Genomic DNA, 27,681 nt, shown 5'->3' with positions numbered 1-27,681 from the left:
ACAAGATCATTTTCTTCCTTCCTGATTCAAAATATACTAATTTATGAGAAAAAATCTAAAATATACTATTTTTATTGTATTTTACTTCATTGTTGTTCAAGTCCAGACTGGCCTGTAACTCATTTTTTAACTAAGACTGGCCGTAAAGCCCTGATCTTCTAGTCTTTACTTCCCACGTATTGGTTTTACAAGTCCGCATCTCTATATTTAGCTGACCACTACCTTTATGTACCTTGAAATTCACGCTTCTCTCATTAGCTCTGCAAAACAAAGGCAGAACAGTGGTTCAAACCTTTCTGTGACTCTTTAATACAGTTCCTCATGTTGTGGTGACCCCACCCATGGAGACAGATAGAGGAGTATGTCTCAGTTCCTAAGACCATCAGAAATATGTATTTTCCAATGGTCAAAGAGGTAACGACCAAGGTTGAAAGTCACTGGGATAGAACATTGTGCCCTCGCATCAAGGAACAAAGAACTTAGATCTATTTATTTAAATTATGTGTTTGTATGTGTGCCTCTGAACATGTTAAAGTCAGAAGACAACCTGGCAACTTTAGGTGGGTTCCATGGAATAAACTCAGGTTGCCAGGCCTGTATGGGAAGTGCTATTTAACTAGCCCCGAGATCTACATAAGGTCTTTCATGATCTAAAAGTTTCCCAAATTCTTGGTTAAGTGAAACAAAGGGACTGCAAATGTGAGTCTGTGTGTGTGAGTGGTTGCAATAAGAAAGTATTACTCCAGAGAGGAGTTCTTTTTATTTTCAATGCAGCTAGTGAAATGAAAGCTGTTGTGGAGCCAGACTGGTGGAAAGGGTCTGTAATCCTAGCTGAGTCAGGAGGATCACAACTTCCAGGCCAGCCTGAGCTTTAGACTGAGTTCAAAGCTAGCATTTCCCTAGATTCAATCCTCAGGTCTGGAAACAAACACAAAACCTTATGGAACACAATGGCAGTTGGAAATGATGAAATACAATTGGGTAAAATAAATAATTTCTATGAACACAGCATCATCCAGAAGTTGATGATGGAATCTACTTGCCTAAGCTTTCCTTTCTGGAATCTGCTGATGGTGCTGAAGTCACGGAGAAAACCACCAGCTCTTCTAAAGAGCCAGTAGTATCTCTACATGACACTTTCCTACAGAGACTCTTCCTGATTTGTACCACCCAGGCCTCAGTCTACCTCAGGGTCCCTGCTCTGCACTCTCCTCTCAGAGACTGGTGCTCACACACCGAATGCCCATTTGATAAGTGTCTGTCTGTCTCACACTGCACTTCTGCTGACCTGGGAGGGCTCAGTGATACCTACTGAACCATCAAAAGACTACTCGGTAGGTTGTGAGAAAGGGCATTCAGGCCACAGGCATCTTGGCATATCTGAGAAGACAAGAACAGGCTGAGGAGGGAACTGAAATGTGTATTCTCAGCAAATCCATTCGTTTCAGCATTCAGTTCCCCCGTTTAAAGGGTTTAAAAGGATGTTGGGTACCTGGCAAAGCTAGCCTCCCTCGTGAGACATCTTTCATCTGTTCAACCACTCCATTGGACTTTTGATTGGCAACAGCTCCCATTTCCAGGGAAAGAAGTAACCATCCCCCTACACACACACACACAGACACACACACAGACACACACACACACACACACACACACTAGCATCAAGAATTATCAGCTTTACTGCAAGCCAGTATGGTTAGCCAATCATGAAGTGCTTATAACAAACCAGTTATAAGCATGCCAAAGGAGGCAGCTTGCAAGCACCAAGCAAGCCTAATTCCATCCCTAACTACATGTAAGGAAGGGAGTACCAGCTCTGCCTAATTGGCACAGCAACGAACGCATCAGGTAATACCTAGTGTTTCCTAAGTACTTGTTAAGTATGACACAGTGCTAAGCAACTTCACTGCACTGTCACAGTTAATTCTCACAGCGATCCTGGGAAGAACTACTATTTCAATAAGGCTAAGGGAGGGTGGGCGGTTGGCAAAAGTAGTACATACAGACTGAGCCTCTGAGTGTGTTAGACTTTAGGACCTGCCTTCTTCACCCTACCCATATAGCCTCGGTGTAGCCATCTGTTAGGTGTTTATCTCTGTTAGTGGACTGAGAGACCCTCATGGGACAGGACCACCTTTACCAATCCTTGTCTGTCTAGCTACCATACTGTACAAGATGCTGATATGTACTCGGTGATATTGAGTGACTATAGAGATAAGCAGTTTCTCATCTATCCAAACTGTGTCAGGCATGAACTGTGTGTGCGTGTAGTGGTGCACATACTCAGGGGGCTGAGGCAGGAGGATGACAAGTTTAGGTTAACCTAGCCAATGTAGGGAGGCCTTGCCTCAAATGAAAGAAACCACAAAAACAAAAGAACAACAACAAAAAAATCTCTCAATTTCTCTTGTGCTTAGGATATTTTATTGTTGTTATTGTTTGCTTCTTGATACATTTAAGAAAGGGAAAAATACAGCCCATGATAGCCTCCGACTTTCTAAGTTGCTGAAGATGGTCTTGAACTCCTGATCCTCATGCCTGCACCCTGTAAGCAGTGAGATGATAGGTGTGTACCAACAGGGTCTCACTAGTTGGTCCTGGATATCCTGGAATTTGTTAAATTTGTCTTGAACTCACAGCAGTCCTTCTGCCTTAGTTTGATTATGGAAGTGGGGTACCATATTAGACCATGGTTATATTGTTAAATATATTTAACTATAACCTATGTAAAAATAAAAGAAATGTTTAAAACCAATTATTTCATATAAATGTAATCTATAATTATTCTTTAAATAATCCATGTTTTGTTACATCATAAAAAACCTTTATTTCATTAGGCTAAACATGGGCTGTTTTTAGTACTACTCTTTTTTGACACCTAGTAAATGGAAACCTATGTCAACCTTTATTTATTTATTTATTCATTAGACAAGGTCTCTATGTGTATATCTGTCTGGATTGGAACTCATAAACGATTTACCTGCCTCTGCCTCCCAAATGCTGGGTTAAATGCCTGGACCACCATTTCTGCCCTATGTCAACTCTTCTTATTTGTTTGAGGCAGTGTGTGACATATCCCAGGCTGGCTGGAACTCAGTATGTACCTATGGATGACTTTAAATGTCTGATCCTCCTCCAGCTTCCACGTCCCAAGTGCTAAGATTACAGAGGCTGCCGGGGTGCAAACCCGGGGCCTCGCACTAGGCAAGCATTCTAATAGTGAAGCTACATTTCTAGTCCCTAAGTTAATTCTTAATTATATAGTTAGGCATCATACTCCATTACCATTTTATTTTCCCACAGTAAATGTTCATCCCTTTGAATTAGTGAAGAGAAAGTTTTATGGAAAATTAAAGATGTCATGCTTATAAGCACTTTATTCTAGGCTCAATGGCCAAGTCTGGTCTAACTTTCTGTATTATTTTTTCATACCATCAGGGACACCTTGGTTCTAAGGTGAATTCAATCAGTTACAATGTGTCTCCTGTTTGCCTTAGATTGTCTTATCTTTCCATGTTGTCAGGTTGTAGACTTCTTTGAAAAGGCCCTGTCAAGCTAGGCTTTGTGGTGGTGTACACCTTTATTCTCAGCACTTGGGAGGCAGAGACTGGTGGAGTTATGTGAGTTTAAGGCCAGCCTAGTCTATAAAGGAAGGAAGGAAAGAAGAAAGGAAGAAAGAAAAAAGAAAGAAAGAAAGAGCAAGCAAGCCCTCTACCCAGTATTAACTCTTCCTGTTCCCAATCCCTGGCCCATGCCCTGCTGTTCCTCAGGCCATTCTTGTTCTTCTGCCATGGTTAGAGCATGTATGTTTAGAGTGGCCACTTTTTGTTAAATATGGCTTTTATTAGATCTGACTATATATTTTTAAAGGAGGAATTATATGTAACCATATACAACTTATTAAACTGAGCAAAGGATTAACTAAGGACAATTAGTACTGCTTTATTTTTGCATGAAAAATAAGCACTTTCAGGATTAAACCTGGATGTCATCTAAATAAATCCATATTAAATCTGCCTTTTTTTAAAAGGGTTTTTCTGTGTAGCCTTTGCTATCCTATAACACACTCTGTAGACCAGGCTAGCATCAAACTCACAGAGATCCGCCTGCCTCTGCCTCCCGAGTGCTGGGATTAAAGGCGTGTGCCACCAACACTGGCTCATTCTTCTTCTTATATTTATTTATTTGTATATGTGTGTATGTCCGTGGGCACATGTGCCATGGCACACATGTAGAGGTCAAAGGACAGCTTGCAGGAGTCAGTTCTTTCTCTCCATCATGCGAGATTTGGGGATCAAGCTCACTCAGGTCATCAGTGCTAGGCCCAAATGCCCTTTTGTGAGTCAAATTGACGGCTCGGCACTGTTTTGTTTCTGTGTGGTTCCTGAGTGAGCACCATGGCCTCTCTTTCCATTCTTATGTGCTAAACTTAATGACATGAATCACCTTCTCCTTTTGCCTGCAACTTTGATACCTACAGTTGTCTTTGCCAGTGATATAAGATCTTCAGATTGTGGAGTTCCAGGAATGGCTAGTAAGCCTGGAATTCTTTTCTACTCCATGAAGTCTTAAGTTTTAAACTCCACTCAAAGCAAAGCCCACTTGGAATTTCCTAGTCCTAGTCCTGGATTTATTAAATTCTGAACTATATTTGCTGGCAGTGACACAGAGACAACAGGTTTTGAGGATTTGCGTGAGATCCTGTATTGAGGTTCATGTTCGAACTCTTTGAGGGTAGTCTCCTGCAGGGTTATTAAGATTAACATGATGGGGCTGGAGAAGTGGCTTGGCAGTTAAAAGCCTGTACCGTTCTTGCAGAGGACTTGAGTTTGGTTCCTAGCACTCACGTTGGGCAGCTCAAATGACAGTTGCCTATTGCGCTAGCTCTAGGGGCTCTGACGCCCTCTTCTGGCCCCCAATGGTACCACATGTAGATGCACACCCTCCTACAATGCACCTAATTAAAAACAAATAAATCTTTAAAAAAATAGCATTGTGACAGGTATAGGGCACATGCCTACATACCAGCACGTGGAAAGTGGAGGCAGGAGAATCAGAAGTCTGAAGAACTTTTTCAGAGCTTCAGCATCCACTACAGAGCTGGTTGGAGACCAGCTTGAACTGTATGAGAGCTTGGCTTCAAACAGCAAGCAAGAGGGATGGCTCTGCAAATAAGAGCATGCACTGCTCTTCCAGAGGACCTGGGTTCGATTCCCAGCACCCATATGGCAGTTCGAAACCATCTGTAGTTACAGCTTGAGAGAATCCATCCCACTCTTCTGGCCTCCAGAAGCACCAGGGAAGCATGTGATACACAGATATACATGCAGGGGTACACAGGTATACACAGATATACATGCAGGGGTACACAGGTATACATGCAGGGGTACACAGGTATACATGCAGGGGTACACAGGTATACATGCAGGGGTACACAGGTATACATGCAGGGGTACACAGGTATACATGCAGGGGTACACAGGTATACATGCAGGGGTACACAGGTATACATGCAGGGGTACACAGGTATACATGCAGGGGTACACAGGTATACATGCAGGAGTACACAGGTATACATGCAGGCAAAGCACTGAGCACATATAAGTAAATGAACAGCAACAACAAAACAGCAAGGAAGAAAGGAAGGAAGGAAATAGCACAGTGAGAAATCTAAAGTCCTATGTATTTGTATGTTTGTGAATATGAATTTTTTTGTACTTGACTAACTCAGGATTGGCTGTTATGTGCCCCTTGGTCAGCACATTAGTCTGTGTGCTAGCCCAATAAATATATCACATCTTAGGAGAATTTTCTAAAAAATAACAAATAAATAAATAAATAAAGCGCATCTCTATCTTTCCAATGAGTTGATCTCTGAACCCTGTAGATATTAGAGTCTGGATGCCCACATCTGTGTCTTAAACACAGTGGTATCCACAGGTACTTGGTCCACCCCCTCCTGCCACAGCACCCTAAGAGGAAGGTCAGTGAAGAACTGAATGAGGGTTTCAGCTCAACCTGCTCCCACAAAACTGGGCAGGACAGCAGGACATTGTGCAGGAAAGATTGACTTGTCAAGCAAAGAGGAGAAGCAGGACGAGAGGGGACAAGAACCCAGCCTGGGCTTGCACACTGAGAAACGGAGCCTTATTCTCAGCACATGGGAAACTAAAGGGAGAAGCTGCTTCTGAGGCAGGAGAAAAGGACACAAAGTCTGACTCATACTGTATACTCTGAGGCCCTCACCTGAGGTCCCTGGCTCCTTCTAATGGAGCCAAAAAGATATTTTATCCATGGCCTTTTAAGGGCACAATTACATGTTTGTGATTGTAAATATGTTTGACTTGGAGGGAATCTTGTCTCATATCTTTATGGAAATGTAAAAGCTTTTGTTTAATGTATGTGTGTGTGTGTGTGTGTGTGTGTGTGTGTGTGTGTGTGTGTGTGCACGCGCGCGCGAGTGTATTGGGTGGTGTGTGAGGCAGCCTCCCACCATGTAGCCCTGGCTGGCCTGGAGTCATGTAGACCAGGCTATCCTCCAAATCACAGAGCTGTGCTTGCCTCTGCCTCCTGAGTGCTGGGATTAAAAGTGTGCACCACCATGCTTTGCCAAAAGCTTTTATTTTAAAGGCAAAATAATTCCCTGGTTTTACCATTTGCTTTTTAGAGGTTCTGAATTTTTTTTATTACATTTTATCTACTACCTATTTATCTAGAGTGTTTCCATATATATGTGGGTATGGTGCATGCCATGGTTCTTCCCTCCCATCATTTGGAAGAAAAGAACCGAACAGAGGTTGTCAGATTTTATGGGAGCCACCTTTATTTACTGAGTCATCTTGTCTGGCCCCTTGATTTTATTTTATTCTTTTGTACAACCAGAAAATTCTGGTGTATCAAATTACAGGGAGCTTTGAGTGTATGGTAGGGGATGTTCTCATGTTCTCTGTGCTGGGTGAGTACTGCTGGTGGATTTTATATCCCATAATGCAAAGCTGTACTGACTGTTACTTACCCTGCCTCCCTCGGCATCCACTGTCAGTCTCAGCTGGACCTTTTCACAGTGGTCAGTTGTCCCAGCCCCTCAAGGTGATAGATGCCATCCCACTGCCTCATACAACCTCATCCCGGGGCCACCTCCTTAAGGGACAGCTGGATGTAATTCACTTGACTTAGCCAACTGACCCCCAAGTCCCTTACAGAGAGTTCAGACACCTCACTTTGGCTACCTCCGCCACAGAGCCTCGATGGCACTCATCTGCCTGCTCTAAGCCCCCAACTAGGACTCCCCATGGGAATCCTGCTGGGTGACACCTGTGCCCATCAACCTATATAGGTTCCCCCATCATCCCCAACCCGTTCCCCTTCTCTCCTTCTTATTTCCCTCCCACTGTCTGCTCCTGTGTTCTGGGCAGCTTCTCCTTCCCACGGGCTTTGGAGGCCCCCTGTTCTCTGGGATTTGAGTTGTCACCGTGATTCTGCTGTCCCTGGGCTTTGTTCTCCTGCCTCCTCCTCTCTCACCTGACCTGCACTTGGACCTAGCTCTCATCTTTCTCCTTTGAAATAAACTGGACAAAAGAAAAATATAACCAGATGTGGGTGGTCAACTTTAGAGTTTTGGCCTTAGCTTGTGGGGGAGGAGGCCATATGCATTTAGTAGAAACTGTACCTCATATTTTAAATTCTGGTCATTATCTAAGCTAGCAATATGACACAAACACTTCAGATCCTGGGCAGCACAAGCGGCAGCTCTTAGTCAGCCATGCAATCATGAGGAAAAAAAGCGGAACAGTGTTGCTAAGCAACCATGTTCAGTAAGTGAGGTGTATTCAATTTGTTTTCAATTAAGATATTTTCAGTTTACAATGTGTTTATTGAGGTGTAATCCCTTCATAAATCAAGGATTATCTGCATAAACAAGTTCCTCCTGTGAAGGACACACAGTCTCAGGTTGGACACTTTACCATTTAGGCCAAGCTGCAGCAGTGTCCAGAGAGCTGCACACTGAAACATCCATGACCACCTCCCCAGGAGGCCTGCCAGGGCAGAGCTGGGGCCTCTCCCTGAAACACTGAATCAGAGGAAGATACACAACAAGCAGGATGCTATGGTGAGGGAGCAACCCTCCCCCACCCTTGACCTCCCTTGTGACCCACAGCGGGGGCGGCAGCTCTTATGCGGAAGTCCTGTCACTCTGCCTTCATATGCTTCCCGGTGTCTCAGCTGCTGGTTCCCTGCCCTGTCCACCCCCAAGTGTCAAAGTAAATCCTCCCAAAGGATGCTAGGTGAACCCTCCACTGGGCCCCAAAGAGGCCCTAGTCTTACAAAAAACAGGGGCCTCCCATCTCATGCCAGTGAACCTTCATTAGATTTCTAAGTTTGAATCCCATCCTCAGTGAAGATGATGGTTGAGAGTATGTAGGAAATTATTTCTCATAGTAAGGACACAAGGAGAGGTTGTGCACTGTGACCACAAAGCAGGAAGGCATACTGGGGCTAGCCTGGATCTTGCTATGTAGCCCAGGCTAGTCTCAGATTCTCTGCCTCCCCCTTTTCTCTGCCTCCTGAGTGTCTAGAATATAGGTTTGATCAACGATGCTCATCAAAGGGTTACTCGTTTCTCCTTCCTTCTTTTCAGTGGTGGGGATTGAACTCAGGCCTCGTACACATTAGGTATGCTACCTGCTACTTAGCCAAGGACTATATCCTTAACCAGCATGAGAATAAGCCCACAACAAGAAACCAAGCAACCATCACAGAAAACAAAAACCAAACCAAACCAAACCAAAACACCACCACACACACACACACACACACACACACACACACACACACACACACACACACACAAAACAAAAGGGCTGAAGCTGCCTTCTTAGCTTCTGTAGCTCTCTGCATTCCTGGCGCTACTGAGGGCACCTTAAGGAGGGAGGCAGCTGCCTGAGAACGGAGACAATAGGAATTCAAAATGGAGGCCACTGCAGACAACAGGGATTTTTTTGCTATCACTTTAAGCATAGCAGGTAATCATTCAAACAGAGGGCAAGAAACGTCAACTACCTAGAAAAACAAACCATTGTAAAGATTTTACTCAGAGGACAAAATCAAATAAAATAAAAGGGTGGGACAGCCATGTCACAGTCCTCAGATTTTAAACATCAACAGAGCAAAGCAAGGTGGTATGTGTGTGTGTGTGTGTGTGTGTGTGTGTGTGTGTGTGTGTGTGTCAGGGTGCATGATCTCTGTTGTCATTCCCCATTTCTTGCTATGGATTGGGAGCTAGAGATGGAATCTTTGGGTGGATTCAATATATAAATCAAAACAAAGTCTATAAGGTGTGTGTGTGTGTGTGTGTGCGCGTGTGTGCATGCGTGCGTGCGTGCGTGTGTGTGTGTGTGTGTGTGTGTGTGTGTGTGTGGTGACTTCAAAATCAATTTGGGAAGAATTTATATTTACAAAAGAGTAGCATTCTTAAATGGCAATTTGGAATCACAGTCCTGCAATTAAAATGTTTTGAGCATTTTAAATTGGACTTCCATACTGTTTCTTAGGAGAATTGCTTCCTTGCTCTTGACTCCTGCTGTCACAATTCCTGTGCTCTGTCACATCTTAGGTAGTGGGCGTCCAATTTTCCTAATAGGCTTATGCTAATGTACTGTGAACAAACGAAAATCTAGCATGTCGTTTGGATGGCATTAAATTGTAAATTAACAGCTTACTGACATTTGAAGGTACTAATACTTGATATCTTCCTAAAAAAATCCTTCAACTTTTACACTGGAAAGTTACTGTTGTCTCAAGAAGAATCACAGCTACATGGCTTTCCTTTTTAGTGCATAAACCGAGGTTGGTGCACATGTCTTTAATCCTCAGTCTCAGGAGGTAAAGCAGGTAGATCTTGGTGAGTTCCAGGCCTACCAGAGCTACACAGTGAGACGCTCGCTCAAATTAACTTAATAAATAAATGAAAAGTTTTTAATGATTAAATTAAAAAATTCAATGCAGCTGGGTGGTGGTGGCTCATGCCTTTAATCCCAGCACTTGGGAGACAGAGGCAGACGGATCTCTGTGAGTTCGAGGACAGCCTGGTCTACAAGAGCTAGTTCCAGGACAGCCTCCAAAGCTACAGAGAAACCCTGCCTGAAAAACAAACAAAACAAAACAAAATTCAATGCAGTATGTTAAGAATGTGCTGGGTGGTGGTGGTACAGGCAGATCTCTGTGAGTTTGAGGTCAGCCTGGTCTACAGATCGAGTTCCAGGACAGCCAGGGGTACACAGAGAAGCCTCGTCTTGAAAAAAAAAACAAAAAAAGACAAGACCAAAACCAAAATCCAAAAAATTGTGTTTGGTTAGGTGTGGTAGTATACACTTTTAATCCCAACAGTGGGGAGGCAAAGGTAGGCAGATTTCAAAGGCCAGCCTGGTATACATAAGGAGTTCTGGGACAGCCAGGGCTACTTATAGAGACTCTGTCTCAAAAAAATAACATCTGACCAAGTAGGTTTCATCCCAGAGATGCAGGGATGGTTCAATATGAAAACCACCTGTCGATATAATCCACCATATAAACAAACTGAAAGAAAAAAGCCACATGATCATCTAAGAGGCTGAAAAACCTTTTGAAAAATTCAACACCCCTTCCTGATAAAGGTCTTGGAGAGAATAAGAATACAAGGAACATATGTAAACATAATAAAAACAATATACAGTAACCCAACAGCCAACATCAAACTAAATGGAGAAAAACTCAAAGTAATTTCACTAAAATCAGGAACAAAACAAGGCTGTCCACTCTACACATATCTATTCAGTATAGTACTCAAAGTTCTAGCTAGAGCAATAAGACAACAAAAGGAGATCAAGGGGATACAAACTGGAAAAGAAGTCAAATGCTATTTGTTGATGACATGATAATTTACACAAGTGACCCCAAAAATTCTACCAGGGAACTCCTACAACTGATAAACATGTTCAGTAATGTAGCAAGACACAAGATTAACTAAAAAAAAAATCAGTAGCCCTCTTATAAATCGACAATAAACAGGCTGAGAATGAGAAAGAAATCAAGAGAAACACCACCCTTTACAGTAGCAGCAAGTAACATAAGATATCTTAGGGTAACTCTAACTAAACAAGTAAAAGACCTGTATGACAAGAACTACAAGTCGTATAAAAATCAATAAATGTAAAAGAAAAGAGAGAAGGGAAAAATTTTGTTTGTTTTGTTTTTCGAGACAGGGTTTCTTTATATTGCTTTGGAGCCTGTCTTGGCACTCACGCTGTAGACCAGGCTGGCCTTGAACTCACAGAGATCCACCCGCCTCTGCCTCCTGAGTGCTGGGATTAAAGGCTTGCACTACCAATGCCCATCAAGTTGTAAGTCTTTAAAGAAAGAAATTAAAGAAGATACCAGAATCCACTTGCCCACTCTGGGATCTCCTGGCCTGGGGACTATAGCCAGGTCAACTCACCCTGGAGGACCAAGCAACCAGGAGCCCGCTGAGAGTGCTGGTCTACTACTGCCTTCCACTCAGGGCAGACATGAGCTCTGGCCCCCTTTGGTCCCAACTTCCCTCGGTTCCAACTTCCTTCTGCTTGCCCTCTCTGGGATCTCCTGGCCTGGGGACTGCAAACAGGTTGACTCGCCCAGGGCTCACCAAGCAACCTGGAATTTGCTGATAACACTGTGCTAATCCAAATCCCACCCACCAGGAGAGGGGGTGCCTCAGACCTGCCTGCACCCACCATGAGACCCATCAGAGTATTGGACCTGCTTGCACACACTGGAAGAGAACCTTGGACCCAAACTCACCAGGAAAGGAAGAGACCCCACCTGTACCTACTGGAAGAAGGGATGGGAAGACTGCAATATAAGAACACATTCAACAACAGAAAAACCAATATGATTCCACCAGAGTCTAAGGACTGTACACATGAAATCCCAACACAAATGGAGCAGAGAATGACCTTAAAAACAACTTCATGAAGATGATAGAGACCCCAAAAGAGGAAATGAGAAAATTCCTTAAATAAATGGAAGAAAAGACAAACCAAAAATTGCAAGAAACAATTCAAACAGGGCAAGGTTTGAAAGCTGAAACCACAGTCTGAAGGAATGCTGGAATTAGCAAAGGTGAGTAAATGATTAGGAACTACAGATGCAAGCATGACCAACAGAATACAAGAGTTGGAAGAGAGAATCTCAGGTGTTGAAGACTCACTAGGAGAAATTGATTCCTTCGACCAAAGAAAATCTTAAGTCCAACAAAATCCTAACACAAACTATCTAGGAAATATAGGACACTGTGAAAAGGCCAAATCTTGGGGCTGTAGAGATGGCTCAGTGGTTAAGAGCACTGACTGTTCTTCCAGAGGTCCTGAGTTCAATTCCCGGCAGCCATATGGTGGCTCACAACCACCTTGAATAGGATCTGGTGCCCTCTGCTGGCATGCAGGCAGGAGACTGTATACACAATAAGTAAATAATTTTTTAAAAATTATTTTAAAAAAATCTGCAACTCATTAAAAAAAGGTCAAATCTAAGAATGATAGGGATAGAAGAAGGTGAAGAAACCCAACTCAAAGGTGCAGAAAACATATTCAACAAAATCATAGAAGAAAACCTTCCCAACCTAAAGAAAGACATGCCTATGAAAGTACAAGAAGCTTACAGATCACCAGAGTGGACCACAAAAAAAGTCCCCTTGCCACATAAATCAAAACCTCAAACCTCAAACATACAGAATAAAGAAAGAATATTAAGAGCAGCAAAGGAAAAAGGCAAAGTAACATATAAAGGCAAACCTATCAGAATCACACTTGACTTCTCCATGGAAACTCTGAAAGCCAGAAGGTCCTGGATAGATATTCTACAAATACCAGGAGACCACGGGCTGGGTGTTGGTGGCACATGCCTTTAATCCCAGCACTCGGGAGGCAGAGGCAGGCAGATCTCTGTGAGTTCGAGTCCAGCCTGGTCTACACAGCAAGTTCCAGGACAGCCTCCGAAACAATACAGAGAAACCCTGTCTCAAAAAAACAGAAAAAAAAAAAAAAAGAGAGACCACGGATGCCAGTCCAGACTACTATATCCAACGAAGTTTTCAATTACTATAGATGGAGAAAACAAGATATTCCACGACAAAACCAGATTTACACAATACATATCCACTAATCCAGCCCTACAGAAAGTACTGGAAGGAAACTTAAGTTTAAGGAACGTAACTATGCTCAAAAAACATAGACAATAGGTAATCCCATTTTACCAAAAGCCAAAAGAAAAAGCAGGGCAAATGCACAAACAATACTACCACCAACAACAAATCAAAAACAAACAAGAATTAACACTCAATGATCCTTAATCTCCCTCAATATTAAAGGTCTTAATTTGCCTATAAAAAGACACAGGCTAACAGAATGGACAAGAAACACACCTCAACTTCAAAGACAGACATTACTTCAGAGTAAAGGGTTAGAATAAGATTTTCCAATCAAATGGACCCAAGAAACAAGCTGGTCCAGCTATCTAACAAATTAAACTTCAAACTAAAATCAAAAGAGATGAAGAAGGTGATTTCATATTCATCACAGGAAAAACCATCAGGACAAAGTCTCAATTCTGAACATCTATGCCCTAAATACAAAGGCACCCATGTTCGTAAAAGAAACATTACTAAAACACAAATCACACATAAGACCTCATACAGTTGTAGTAGGAGTTAACCTCACTCTTACCACTAAACAGGACCACCAAACAGAAACTTAACAAAGAAGCAAAGGAACTAACAGAAGTTATGACCCAATTGGGTTTAACAGACATCTCTAGAACATTCCATCCAAACACAAAAGAATATATATTCTTCTCAGCTCCACATGGGACCTTCTCTAAAATCGACCACATACTTGGTAACATCAAAACTCAACAGGTACAAAAAAAATTGGAATAACCCCCTGTATCTTATCAGACCACCATGCTTTAAAGTTAGAATTCAGCAACAACACAAATTGCAGAAAACCTACAAACTCATGGAAATTGAACAACGTGCAATTGTACCATTCCTGGGTCAAGGAAGACATAAAGAAATTAAAGACTTCCTAGAATTCAATGAAAATGAAGACACAACATGTCCAAACTTATAGGACACTTTGAAAGCAGTACTAAGAGGAAAGTTCATAGCACTAAGTGCACATATGAAGAAACTGGAGAATAGTCACACTAGAGAATTAACAGCACAACTGAAAGTTCTAGAACAATAAGAATCAAACTCACTTGGAGGAGTAGACACCAGGAAATAATCAAATTGAGGGCTGAAATCAATCAAGCGGAAGCAAAGAAAATACAAAGAATCAATGTAACAAAGAGTTTGTTCTTCGAGAAAATCAACTAGACTAACCTTTAGCCAAACTAACCAAAAAGGCAGAGAGAGATCATGTAAATTAACAAAATCAGGAATGAAAAGGGGTACATAATAAGGGACACTAAGCAAATCCAGAGAATCATCAGGTCATACTTTGAAAACCTGCACTCCACAAAATTCAAAAATCTAAAGGAAATGGACAATTTTCTGGATAGATATAACTTACCAAAATTAAACCAAGAACAGATAAGCAATTTAAACAGACGTATAACCCCTAATGAAAGAGAAGCAGTCATCAAAAGTCTCCCAACTAAAAAAAAAAATACAGGGCCGGGCGTTGGTGGCGCACGCCTTTAATCCCAGCACTCGGGAGGCAGAGGCAGGCGGATCTCTGTGAGTTCGAGACCAGCCTGGACTACCAAGGGAGTTCCAGGACAGCCTCCAAAACAATACAGAGAAACCCTGTCTCGAAAAACCAAAAAAAAAAAAAAAAAATCCAACACCCCTTCATGATAAAGGTTCTGGAGAAGTCAGGGATAACAGGAGTATATCTGAACATAATAAAAGCAATATACAGTAAACCAACAGCCAACATCAAACTAAATGGAGAGAAACTCAATGCAATTCCTCTAAAATCAGGAACAAGATAAGGCTGTCTCTGAGCAGTGGTGGCACATGTCTTTAATCCCAGCACTCAGGAGGCAGAGGTAGGCAGATCTCTGTGAGTTTGAGACCAGCCTGGTCTACAAGAGCTAGTTACAGGACAGCCTCCAAAGCCACAGAGAAACCCTGTCTCGAAAAACAAACAAACAAACAAACAAACAAAAAACCAAGAAAAAAAAAGACAAGGCTGTCCACTCTCTCCATATCTCTTCAGTATTGTACTTGAAGTTCTAGCTAGAGAAATAAAACAACAAAAGGAGATCAAGGGGATACAAACTGGAAAGGAAGAAGTCAAACTTTCACTATTTGCAAATGATATGATAGTTTATGTAAGTGACCTGAAAAACTCTACAGGGGAACTCCTACAGCTGATAAACACATTCAGCAAAGTGGCAGGATACAAGATTAACTAAAAAAAATCAGTAGCCTTATTATATACAGACAATAAATGGGCTGAGAAAGAAATCAGAGAAACATCATCCTTTACAATGGCCACAAACAGCATAAAATATCTTGGGATAACGCTACCAAACAACTGAAAGACCTATACAGCAAAAACTTTGAGTCTTTTTTTGGGGGGGGGGATAGGGTTTCTCTGTGGTTTTGAAGGTTATCCTGTAACTAGCTCTTGTAGACCAGGCTGGTCTCGAACTCACAGAGATCTGCCTGCCTCTGCCTCCTGAGTGCTGGGATTAAAGGTGTGCACCACCACCACCTAGAACTTTGAGTCTTTAAAGAAAGAAATTAAAGAAGACACCAGAAAATGGAAAGATCTCCCATGCTCCTGGATAGGTAGGATCAACATAGTGAAAATGGCAATCTTGCCAAAAGCAATCTACAAATTCAATTCAATCCCCATCAAAATACCGGTACAATTCTTTACAGGCCTTGAAAGAACAATAATCAACTTTATATGGAAAAACAAAAGACCCAGGATAGCCAAAACAACCCTGTACAATAAAGGAACTTTCAGAGGCATCACCATCCCTGTCTTCAAGCTCTATTATAGAGCTACAGTCCTGAAAACAGCTTGGTATTGGCAGGTAGACAGGTAGATCAATGGAATAGAATTGAACACCCTGATATTCACCCTCACACTTGATTTTTGACAAAGAAGGTAAAATTACACAATGGAAAAAAGAAAGCATCTTCAACAATGGTGCTGGCCTAACTAGATGCTGGCTTGTAGAAGACTGCAGAGAGATCCATGTCTATCGCCATGCACAAAACTTAAATCCAAATGGATCAAAGACCTCAACATTAATCCAGCCTCTTAGAAGAGAAAGTGGGAGGTACTCTTGAACAAATTGGTACAGAAGACCACTTCCTGAATATAATACCAGTAGCACAGACACTGAGATCGACAATAAATGGGACCTCCTGAAACTGAGAAGCTTCTGTAAGGCAAAGGACACAGTCAACAAGACAAAATGGCAGCCCACAGAATGGAAAAAGATAATCACTAACCCAATATCTGACAGGACTGATCTCCAAAATTTACAAAGAACTTAAGAAGCAAATCTTCAAAACACCAAAAGAGCCATTTAAAAAGTAGGGTACAGAACTAAATAGAAAATTCTCAATAGAGGAGACTAAAATGGCTGAGAGACACTTAAGAAAATACTCAACATCCGCCGGGCGTTGGTGGCGCACGCCTTTAATCCCAGCACTCGGGAGGCAGAGGCAGGCGGATCTCTGTGAGTTCGAGGCCAGCCTGGTCTACAGAGCGAGTTCCAGGACAGCTTCCAAAGCCACAGAGAAACCCTGTCTCAAAAAAAAAAAAAACCAAAAAAAAAAAACCCAAAAAAAAAATACTCAACATCCTTAGCCATTAGGGAAATGTGAATCAAAACAACCTGAGATACCATCTCACTCTTATCAGAATGGCTAAAATCAAAAACACTAATGACAGTTTATGCTGGAGAGAATGTGGAGGAAGGGGAACACTCCTCCACTGCTGGTGAGAGTGCCAAACTTGTACAGCCATTTTGTAAATCAGTATGGAGATTCCTCAGGAAAATGGGAATCAGTCTACCACAATATCCAGTAATTCCACTGTTAGGCATATACCCAAAAGATGTGCATTCATACAACAAGGATGTCTGCTCCACTATGTTCATAGCAGCATTACTTGTAATAGCCAGAACCTGGAAAGAACCTAGATGCCCCTCCACTGAAGAGTGGATAGAGAAAATGTGGTACATTTACACAGTGGAATACTTACTACTCAGTGGAAAAGAACAATGGAATCTTGAAATTTGCAGTCAAATAGATGACTACAAGAAACCATCCTGAGTAACCCAGTCACAAAAAGACAAACATGGTATGTACTCACTCATATATGGATTTTAGACATGGAACAGGGGATTGGCAGCCTACAATCCCATCACCAGAGAATCTGGGAAACAGGGAGGACCCTAAGAGAGATATGCATGGTACTCCAGAGAAGGGGAATGGGACAGGATCTCCTGAGTGGACTTGGAGAATGGGGGGGAGGGGAGAGGGAGCAGGGGAAAAGTGAGGGGGAGAAGAGAACATGGATAGGAGAACATGGGGGAGCAGGAAGGTTGAGTCGGGAAAGAATAGAGGAGAGCAGGATAAGAGATACCATAATAGAGGAAGTCATTATAGGTTTGAGGAGAGATCTGGCACTGGTGAGATTTCCAGAGATCTACAATGATGACACCAACTGGCAATCCAATAGTGGACAAGCTACCTTCAATGCCCTTCCCCGATAATGTGATTGACGACTACCTTGTATGCCATCCTAAAGCCCTCATCCAGTGGCTGGTGGAAGCAGGGGTGGACACCCACAGCTAAACACTGAACTGAACTCCTGGAATCCAGCTGTAGAGAGGGAGGAGTGATGAGCAAAGGGTTCAAGACTGAGCTGGTGAAATCTGTAGAAACAGGTGACCTGAACAAGGGGGAGCTTGTGGATCCCAGACTGATGGCTAAGAGGCCAGCATGGGATCCAGACCCCCTGAATGTGGGTGTTAGTGAGGAGGCCTCGGCAATCTTTGGGGACTTAGGTACTAGATCAGTATTTATCCCTGGCATTGGAATGGACTTTGGGAGCCCATTCTACACGGAGGGATGCTCTTTCAGCCTGGACACATGGGTGAGGGCCTAGGCCCTGCCTGGGATGATATTACAGACTTTGGAGATCCCCCATGAAGGGCCTCACCCTCCCTGGAGAGTGGAGTGGGGATTGGGTGGGGTGTTGGAAGGCTGGTGGGAGTTGGGGAGGAGGAGAGGGAGGGGGAGCTAGGATTGACATGTAAAGCAAGATTGTTTCTAATTTAAATTTAAAAAAGAAAAAAATTCCAGAAAATGGAAATACCTCCCATGCTCTTGGATAGGTAGGATCAACATAGTAAAAATGGCAATCGTACGAAAAACAATCTACAGAGTCAATGCAATTACCATCAAAATTCCAGCACAATTTTTCACAGACATGGAAAGGACAATACTCATTTTCATAGGGAAAAACAAAATTCCAGAATAGCCAAAACAACCCTGCCCAATAAAGGAATCTGGGGTCATCCCTATTCCTAACTTCAAGCTTTATTATAGAGCTTTCATAATGAAAAGAGCTTGGTATTGGCATAAAAGCAGATAGATGGATCAATAGAATTGAATGGATAAGATTAAAAGGGTTAATGAAAGCTTATTCTGGAGAGGGTGTAGAGAACAGGGAACATTCCTCCATTGCTGGTGGGAGTACAAACTTGTATGGAAATCAGTATGGCGATTTCTCAGAAAAAGGAATCAATCTACTTCAAGACTCTGCTATACCACTTTTGGGCATATATCCAAAAAGTGGGACACTCATACCACAATGCCATTCACTCAACTATGTTCATAGCACCGTTATTCATAATAGCCAGAATTGGAAACAACCTAGATGTCCCTCACCCAAAGAATGGATAAAGAAATGTGATACATTTACACAATAGAGTACTACTCAGTGATAATAAACAATGACATCCTAAATTTTGCAGGCAAATGGACAGAACTAGAAAAAAACATCCTGAGCCAGGTACTGCCTGACTTGGACCGAAGGACTGAAGAATTGAAAAGTTGTTTGCGTGTGTTCACGCGCATGCGCAAGTCTGTGTGCCATCATGCCCGTATGAAAGGAGATCATGTCGTCTTCCGCGTTGTTTCAGGGATCGAACACAGGTCAGACTTGGCGTTCATTGACTTTAATGCAGTTTTAACTACAATTTAAAAGAGTCTTGATGGAAGGATGAGTGAGGAAAAAAAGGGGGATTACATTTTTAATTTCGTAAAACTTGAATTCTACTTTGTTTCCTAAAGTCTAGACCTGGGAAGACAGTGGAGGCTTTGTGATCGGTCCCTACCGTACTCTGAACCTTCCTGAGTCCAGGAAAACCGTGCTTGCTTCCAGGAAGGTGATGTGAGGAGCGGGATGTGTGGGAACAAACTGACTTTTTAACCCAGCTGTTCACTGCGCGGAGTTGACTTTTTTTTTTTTTTTTTTTTTTTGGTTTTTCAAGACAGAGTTTCTCTGTATTGTTTTGGAGCCTGGCCTGGCCTGGCACTCACTCTGTAGACCAGGCTGGCCTTGAACTCACAGAGATCTGCCTGCCTCTGCCTCCCAAGTGCTAGGATTAAGAGGTAATGAAATTCCAGAAATAAAGGGAGAAGAGAGAAACATGCTGGTAAACTCAACAGAAGCTGTTAAAAGTACTTTGAGATACCATGTAACCCCAGCCAGAATGGAGACCATCAACACACATATTGGAGAGAAGTGGAGAGAAATGACCACCTACTTATTCACTGTTTGGTGGTGATGCAAATTAATGCAGCCATCATGGAAATCAGTCTAAAGATTACTCAAAAAATTAAAAATAAAGCTGGGCAGTAGTGGCGCATGCCTTTAATCCCAGCACTCAGGAGGCAGAGACAGGTGGATCTTTGTGAGTTGGAAGCAGTCCTGGTTGCAGAGTGAGTTTCAGGACAGGGCTACACAGAGAAACCCTGCAAACCTTCATGTTCTCTTCCATATGTGGAATTTAGCCATCACTAGCATATGTATATATGCAAACAAATATACACGTGGGAACAGAATAACATGCAGAAAAGAGAACAAGGAAGAGCTTAATATTGGGGGATGAGAGCGAGTGTTGGTAAGATGGGGGTTTCTCTGTGTTGTCCTGGCTGTCCTGAAACTGTCTAGATTAGGCTGGCCTCGAGCTCACAGAGATCCACCTGCTTCTGCTTTCCCCATTGCTGGGATTAAAGGTGAGCCCCACTGCCTGGCTGGTGTGAGATATTCGTATTTATCCAAAAGTTTTTTTTTTAAATAATTAGACTGTTTATCTTCAGAAGGGATGAGCAATACCAAACTTGTTTTCAGTTCTGAGTTCCACTTCTCCTTTCTCTGCAGTGAACTTTTCACGACAGTGAATGGCATTCTGGGTTTACAGCTACTTAGAAATCCACAGCTGAGTTGTCATTTACTACATCAAAGCTGAGCAAACGGTGTCAATCACTTAACAAGACCAGAGATATGGGGAGTTTCCCTTACTTGCCAGCTGGTCTAAAAGTGGCCTTGTGAATGAATCCTCAGTGGGTTGGTTGCGTTCATGTCAGTTTGAGGAAAGCAAATACCTAGAGAGCCTATCTGTTAGTACTCTGTGAGGGGGCCGAGGACATTTTTCAGTTGCTTACACTGCCCACTCTTTTTCTAGTTACCTCATATCTCTTTTTTTTTTTTTTTTTTTTTTTTTTTTTTTTGGTTTTTACGAGACAGGGTTTCTCTGTATTGTTTCGGAGGCTATTGGTCCAGCCTGGCCTCGAACACACAGAGATCCGCCTGCCTCTGCCTCCCGAGTGCTGGGATTAAAGGCGTGCGCCACCACCGCCCAGCCCAACCTCATATCTCTTAATTTGACTTTTGAGATGATGCTGTGCAAATGTTATTGTATTTTGAGCATGTTCTTTCTTTTTCTTTTTTAAAAGATTTTTTTCCCATTAGTTGCACACCACATGCGTAGAGTACCATGCAGAAGCTAGGAGAGGGTGTTGGATCCCTTAGAACCTTGTTACAGATGGTTGTGAGCTCCCATGCAATGCTGGGAATCAAACCCTGGTCCCCTGGAAAAACGTCCAGTGCTCTTAACCACCAGCCATCTTGCCAGTCCCAAGTGTGAGTGTGTGTGTGTGTGTGTGTGTGTTTCTTATTTCTGTCTAAAAGAAAGATTGGGGATAGGGTACTGGGAAGACAACTGGAATGGAGGGGGGGAAATCTTTGGGAGGAGCTAGAAACCTAGTACAACAGAAAAAACAAAAACAAAACAAAAAAACTTCCCTCAAGTATTCCAGAAAGAAAGTAAATTCACTGAATGTACATTTAGTCTTTTCCTGGCCACTTTTTTGTAGCATTGTCTGGTTTCTTTTTGCTGTTTAATTGGGAATCACTGCTGCTTGCTGCCCTGCTTTTGGCAGGAAACAAGGTGACATGAAGTTCCCTCTCCTTTATCTGGGGACATTTTCTGCTTGTGAAAAGTCTAGGTATAGTGGCTAGGGTTGACTAGGAGACATTTTTTAAGATTGCATTTCCTTGGCGTGTGTATGAGGTCGGAGGACAATGCAGGAGTCAGTGCTTTCCTTCCACCACTGTGGACTCTGGGGATTGAACTCAGGTTGTCAGGGGTGGTGACTTGAGGTTTTTTTTGTTTTTTTGACTGAGTGTCAGTCTGCTCAGTTAGTGAAGAGATAGAATCCTATTGGTATATTTAAACTTTTCTTTTACAGTGTGTGTGTGTGTGTGTGTGTGTGTGTGTGTGTGTGTCTGAGAGAGAGAGAGAGAGAGAGAGAGAGAGAGAGAGAGAGAGAGAGAGAGAGAGAGAACTTCATTCACTCCAAGGAAATTAAGAAATTGGTTTCGAGCTATCGTCACACAGTCTGTGGCCCTGGTCCTATGTATTTTTGTGTGAGGCAGCCTCAGTTCCCAAGTTCAAGAGATAACCAGTATGAAGATAGAAAGGAAGCAAGCTTGGATGCTGTTAGCTTCCCTTTGAAGAACTGCCTTGACTCTTGTATCCTCCATGAGCCCAATTGTATGATATTTGAGACTGAACCATCAGGCGATAAGAAGTCAGCTTTCAAAATGGTAACAGAAGCTGGGTGGTGGTGGGGCATGCCTTTAATCCCAGTACTCGGGAGGCAGAGGCAGGTGGATCTTTGTGAGTTTGAGGCCAGCCTGGTCTACAGAGCAAGTGCCAGCATAGACTCCAAAAGCTACACATAGAAACCCTGTCTTGAAGAAAAACAAAAACAAAAACAAAAAAAAACCAAAATGGTAACAGAGAGCCAGGTGGTGGTGGTACACACCTTTAATCCCAGACAGAGGTAGGTAGATCTCTGTGAGTTCAAAGCCAGCCTGATCTATAGAGCAAGTTCCAGGACAATCAGGCCTACACAGAGAAACCCTATCTTGAAAAATCAAAAAATGGCAGCCAGGCTAGACCCTATCTCACAACAAAACAAAACAAGTCAGAAGCACATATTTTGTATTTGTTGTTTGGAACCAAACCTAGAAAAAGCACAAGATGTCAGTTGCATGGGTGGTGAGTAGACGCTTTGCACACTCTCTCCCTTTGCTCTAGATTCCAGAGCCCTCTAGGGCCTAGGAGACGTGCATTCTCCCTCTGCCCTCAGGGAGTCCCCTGATTGCACAGCGATGAGCATGCACAGCGATCTTGGCATATTTCTCTTCTGTTTCGAAGGATTCATGTGGTTGTGGAGGGGGGTGATTGTTAGTGCTGTAGGCTACTCAGTGTGTCTTCCCATGCCTGTGTCCTGTAACCATACAAAAGCTCAATTTCATCCATAAAAGGCACTATTGGGGAGAATTTCCAGAAGCCTCAGTTACTTAGCACACTTTTGTTTTGTGATATAGCAGGATGTATCCAGCAACAAAGACTACAAAATGTGGTAAGAGAAGAGACACTGATTAAAGATTATACTATGTGTCAAGCATAGTTTAAACACAGTATGCAGTGAGACCTAGGAATGCGTATCTTACTTTATATATTAGACACCACCTAAAACAAAAGTGTTGAGATATGCTTGTTCAGCTTTTGAATTAGTCCAAGATGTAGTAAATTAAATTGCCATAAAAACAAAACAAAACAAAAAAAATCTGTCTTTAGTGAGCTCTATAGTTTGTTACATGTTTGAAGAGTGTCTCTCCTGTTTTCTCTCAGTATATTACCTGGGCTGGCCTCACATGCTTATCTTGCATTGGTTTCTCATGTAGGTGGGATGACAAGTGTGTGCCAATATGTCCGGCTTTGAAGACCCCCCCCCACAGTCCCCATAACCTAAGAAGGTTTGACTTGCAGTTTTCCATAAGTATCTGAGTGTGGACCTATGTAAATGTACTTGAGACCTTCCACCCTTGAGTAGTAATCACCCTCTGGTAGTGGATGGGACATTGGTAAGATTGGTAAATCAGGCTGAACTGTGGTGATGCATGCTTGTAATCCCAGCACTCAGAGGCAGAGGCAGGCGGATCTCTGTGAGTTCGAGGCCTGATCTACAGAGGGAATTCCAGGCCAGCCTAGAGAAACCCTGTCTCTAAAAACCACACACACACAAAAACAAACAGTTTGGTCGGTCAATGTCTTGGAGGTCTGTTAAGAGAGCCTATTTGGGGACATTGAGAAGGCCCAGCAAGTGGTTAAGGGCACTTGCCTCCAAGCTGATGACCTGGGTTTGAGCCCCTGAACCTAGGCGGTAGAAGGACAGAACTGACTCCATAGAGTTGGCCTCTGGCTTCCACATGTACATTTTACACACACACACACAACACACACACACACACACACACACACACACACACACCTTTGGAAAGAGAAAGAGAGCTGATTTTGGCAGTGGTAGGTAGGGGCTTGGGGTTTGTTCCCAAGCACCCAGAATCCAAACCTTTCTTTAAAAGACTTCCTAGTCGGGTTATGTATCTCCTTACTGGAAGAGATGTTTATAGACCTTAAGGAGTAGGAAGAAGGGGTGGCAATAACTTCTACTAGACAGATGGGATTCAGGACAGTTTCACTACTTTCAAAACCTGTTAGAGCTATGTTAAAGGAACTTCTTGAGGAAGTATGTGTATCTCTGCATTCCTTTAGGAACAATTGGACTCAGGGACTACATAGTACCTCTGTCTCATTATTTTGGTCATGAGGACCTCACACACCATAAAAATAACCTTTTTTTTTTTCATTTGATGCTTGAAAGTTTACTTTTAGATAATTAGAATATATTATGCTTTTTAAGATGTGTATTTGTAGTAATCAAATTCAGTGATCTTAAAGTGGCTATTCTCTTCCCCTGCCAAAGTTTCTCATCTTTTTCTTTTTTCTTTTTTGTTTTCGAGACAGGGTTTCTCTGTTTTGTTTTGGAGGCTGTCCTGGAACTCGCTCTGTAGACCAGGCTGACCTCGAACTCACAGAGATCTGCCTGCCTCTGCCTCCCAAGTGCTGGGATTAAAGGCAGGCGTGAGACTCCTGGCTCTCACCTTTTTTTTTTATATGGTCAAGGATGTCGTTACTCTTTCCTTTTCTTGCTTGATGTTAAAATGGCATACTTGTTCTAAATACCTAAATATTCTGATAATAGTTTCAGAAATAGACTTTTGGTAGATTGTAAATGGTGGTCATGTTAATTTTTGTTAATGCTCAAACCTAATCTTGCTGTTGTTGCCTGTAAAAAAAGAAAAAAGAACAAAAGGGGGGAACCGTGCAGAACATAAGCTCTGGAAAGAGGTTCCTAAGTTGATTTTGAAGGAGGGACTCACATTTCCATTCTTTCTGCTACCTAGGGTGCTAGCTATCTCCTAAATAAGGGCCCTTCTTGGGCCTGCTGCTTTTAGGTAGGCAGGGACAGGGTTGAGGTCTGCGGTCTTTATCTGATTTCACAGTGAGGCTGGAAGCTTGCAGACCTTTCCAAGGATGGAAAGGATTCACAGGCACAGATTCAGTGGTCCTAGGGGTTTACATGGAGAAGTCTAGCAGCCCTGCCTCACAGGGGCATTTTTATTCCACTTAAACCAAGAATTCTTAAAGGCCACCTAGGACAAAGCCTTGTCTAAATTCTTGCTTTTAATTTTTATTATTCCCTAAAGGAACTGAGCCTGGAGGCTGGGGGTGTTAGAAGACAGTCTACATCTTTTTCTCTAAGATACACAAGGCTTTAATTCCCTGCGGAAATGTGGGGAGCGGCTTCTATTTTCCTTCTAATTTGAATAAGCCTTCACAATAAGCCAAATGCCAATTCAAATGAGATCTAGATAAAAGGATTTAAATTGATTTTCTTACCTACTGTCTGTCTGACTCACTTGCCTGGGAGTGGTGGGGAGGAAGAGAGGGAGGGAGGGGGAGAGGGTGAAGCTTTGGGGTGGAGGGGGGAGTTCTCAAACAAACACTTACCTCTGAAAGGTGCGGGTGCTGGAGTAGTGGGGAGGCGGGGAGGCTGGAAGGCAGGCAGCCTCGTCTTCTGGGCTCTGTGCTCAAGATCCTTCAGGTTTAACGATTTGTCTGGGAGAACTGATTGCAGCTGTCCTGAGTGGAGGAAGTATTTCCTCCCTTTGTGAGCAAGGGAGGCAAATCTTCTGACTTAACTACTCTGGGAAAGAAAATGTGGTCTGCCTGTGGCTAAACAATCTGTTGTACTCCAGTTAGGTGACAGTATTCTTGGCCTTGATTCACAGGGTCAGTCCCCTCCCAACTACCTTCTCGAACGATGCTTCTTTTCTCATTAAACTCGTAATTATAAATATGATGTCAGTGTATTTGGATTTTTCCAAAACAGCACATTTTAGGAAAGGAAAAGGGCAGGAATGAAGCACATTTTTGCAGTCTCTGCTTTAGCTGGTGTAACATTTCTCATTGGGAAAATTGGCAGCCTGGAGACACACCACAGCTGTGGGTGCATTTTGTTTACACTGTATGGTTTTTACAATTTGAATTTCCTTGCAACATTAAAAAAATCAAGACAGCTTAAATAGCCACTTAGATTATTGATTCCTGGTGAAATGAATTCACTTGTCTGGGTACTGGGACAGTCTGTGTGGGGATGCCGTAGGAGGTGGCTGAGTTGTGGCTGCTCTCACTTTAGACAAGATGTTGTTGCCTCTGGGTCCCGAATGGTTCTCAGTCGGTGAGAGCGGTTTGTAATCTCCACCCTGCATCCTTCCAGATTTCTCTTTCTGTTGAATTTCTTCAGCGTTAGAAAATTGAGCTGAGTTTAACACAAGCAAGCCTGTAATTTCAGCTTTTGAGGCTAGATGATTGGCTTATAAAACATTAGAAAAGCATATCCCTTGTCGCCCTAGTAAAACCCAAATGCAATGAAAAGGATGAGAAAATTAGCAAAGCAACTCAGAGGAGCTTAACTATAGAACAGTCACGAGTCCAAGAGGTAAATAGGAAGCAGTCCACCCAGATACAAGGGATGGACTATAATACTGTAAGCAGTAACTAGACCGCTACAGCCCTCCTGCTCTCCATCACTTGTCAACAATTCTTTATTGTTTAAATTCTACACAATTGATGGGATTACTATGAGCTTTAATTATATCTGTTTATTTACTTATTTTGAGACAAGGTTTTGCTGGAATAGCCTGTGTAGCTCACGTTGCCTTTGAGTTTGCAGTGGTCCTTCTGCTTCAGCTCCCTAAGTGCCACTGTTCCCAGCTGCCATTGATTTTCTTTTATTTATTCTGCATGTGTGTGTTGTGTGTGCCTGTTAGTATGCGGTTTGCATGGAGGGGCGTGGTGTGTGTGTGTGTGTGTGTGTGTGTGTGTGTGTGCGCGCGCGTGCGCGCTCGCGCGCACGCACGCGTGTGCAGGCTCAAGGTTGATGTCAGGTGCTTTCCTCGATTGTGGTTGTGGCAAGGTCTCGAGCCTTTTTGGCTGTCTGGCTAGCTACTTGTTCCAGAAATTAGCATTCTCTGTCCCTGGTCCACGGTGAGCACAGATGACCCCCACACTGGATTTTATGTGGATTCTAGTACTTGCACACCAAATGCTTGATCCGCCTAGCTATCTTCCCAGCCCTCATTCATTCATTCATTTTGGTTTCTTCCCAGCCCTCATTCATTCATTCATTTTGGTTTCTTGAGGCCTTTCTTGAACTCACAGAGCTTCGCTGACCTCTGTCTACCAACTGCTGGGGTGAAAGGCATGTACCACCATGCCCAGCCTCTGTTTTCTTTTAAAGTCAGGTCTCTCCTGAACCTGGGGTTCCCAGATTCAACTGGCTTCAGGGATTCTCTCTTTCCTGTACTGGTGATGTGGGAATGTGAGGCATTTGATGGAGGCCTCTCTCTCCCCTCAGGTGGGCTTTAGCTCAGGAGTCAGTGTGTTTTATTATAGGTCCACAGGGGGAAGATTTAGAGAAGGCAGAGCTCACTGCAGCAGGATCAGGTCCCTGAGAGTGGGAAACCATCCAGCTTAGTCTGAGGCTTTTAAAGCATTTAAGGCAGTAATGGGTGAGTGAGGTGTGGGGAGGGGATGGGTTGGTCCATCCAGCTGGCCCATCCTGAGGTGTCCAGTGCCTCCCCAGTCTCTCTCACAGGCTCACACAGAGCCTCACATAGAGACACAAGGATCAGAATTCTCCTC

The 27,681-nt window shown here is 42.9% G+C and overlaps 1 protein-coding gene across 1 annotated transcript in view; it reads right to left on the bottom strand.

Annotated features, from left to right (window-relative positions):
* Positions 1 to 25,812, bottom strand: part of Gpr1 (G protein-coupled receptor 1) — a 48,504-nt gene extending 22,692 nt beyond the window's left edge. Inside the window, exon 1 of the mRNA XM_005070647.4 lies at positions 25,486 to 25,812. The gene's annotated coding sequence lies outside the window, so the exon portion shown is untranslated. The remainder of the gene's footprint in view (positions 1 to 25,485) is intronic.
* Between the last annotated feature and the right edge of the window lie 1,869 nt (positions 25,813 to 27,681).

This window comes from Mesocricetus auratus, unplaced genomic scaffold (genome assembly GCF_017639785.1).
Source record: "Mesocricetus auratus isolate SY011 unplaced genomic scaffold, BCM_Maur_2.0 Super-Scaffold_100010, whole genome shotgun sequence".
NCBI lineage: Eukaryota > Metazoa > Chordata > Mammalia > Rodentia > Cricetidae > Mesocricetus > Mesocricetus auratus.
This window is presented reverse-complemented; position numbering and strand designations above follow the sequence as displayed.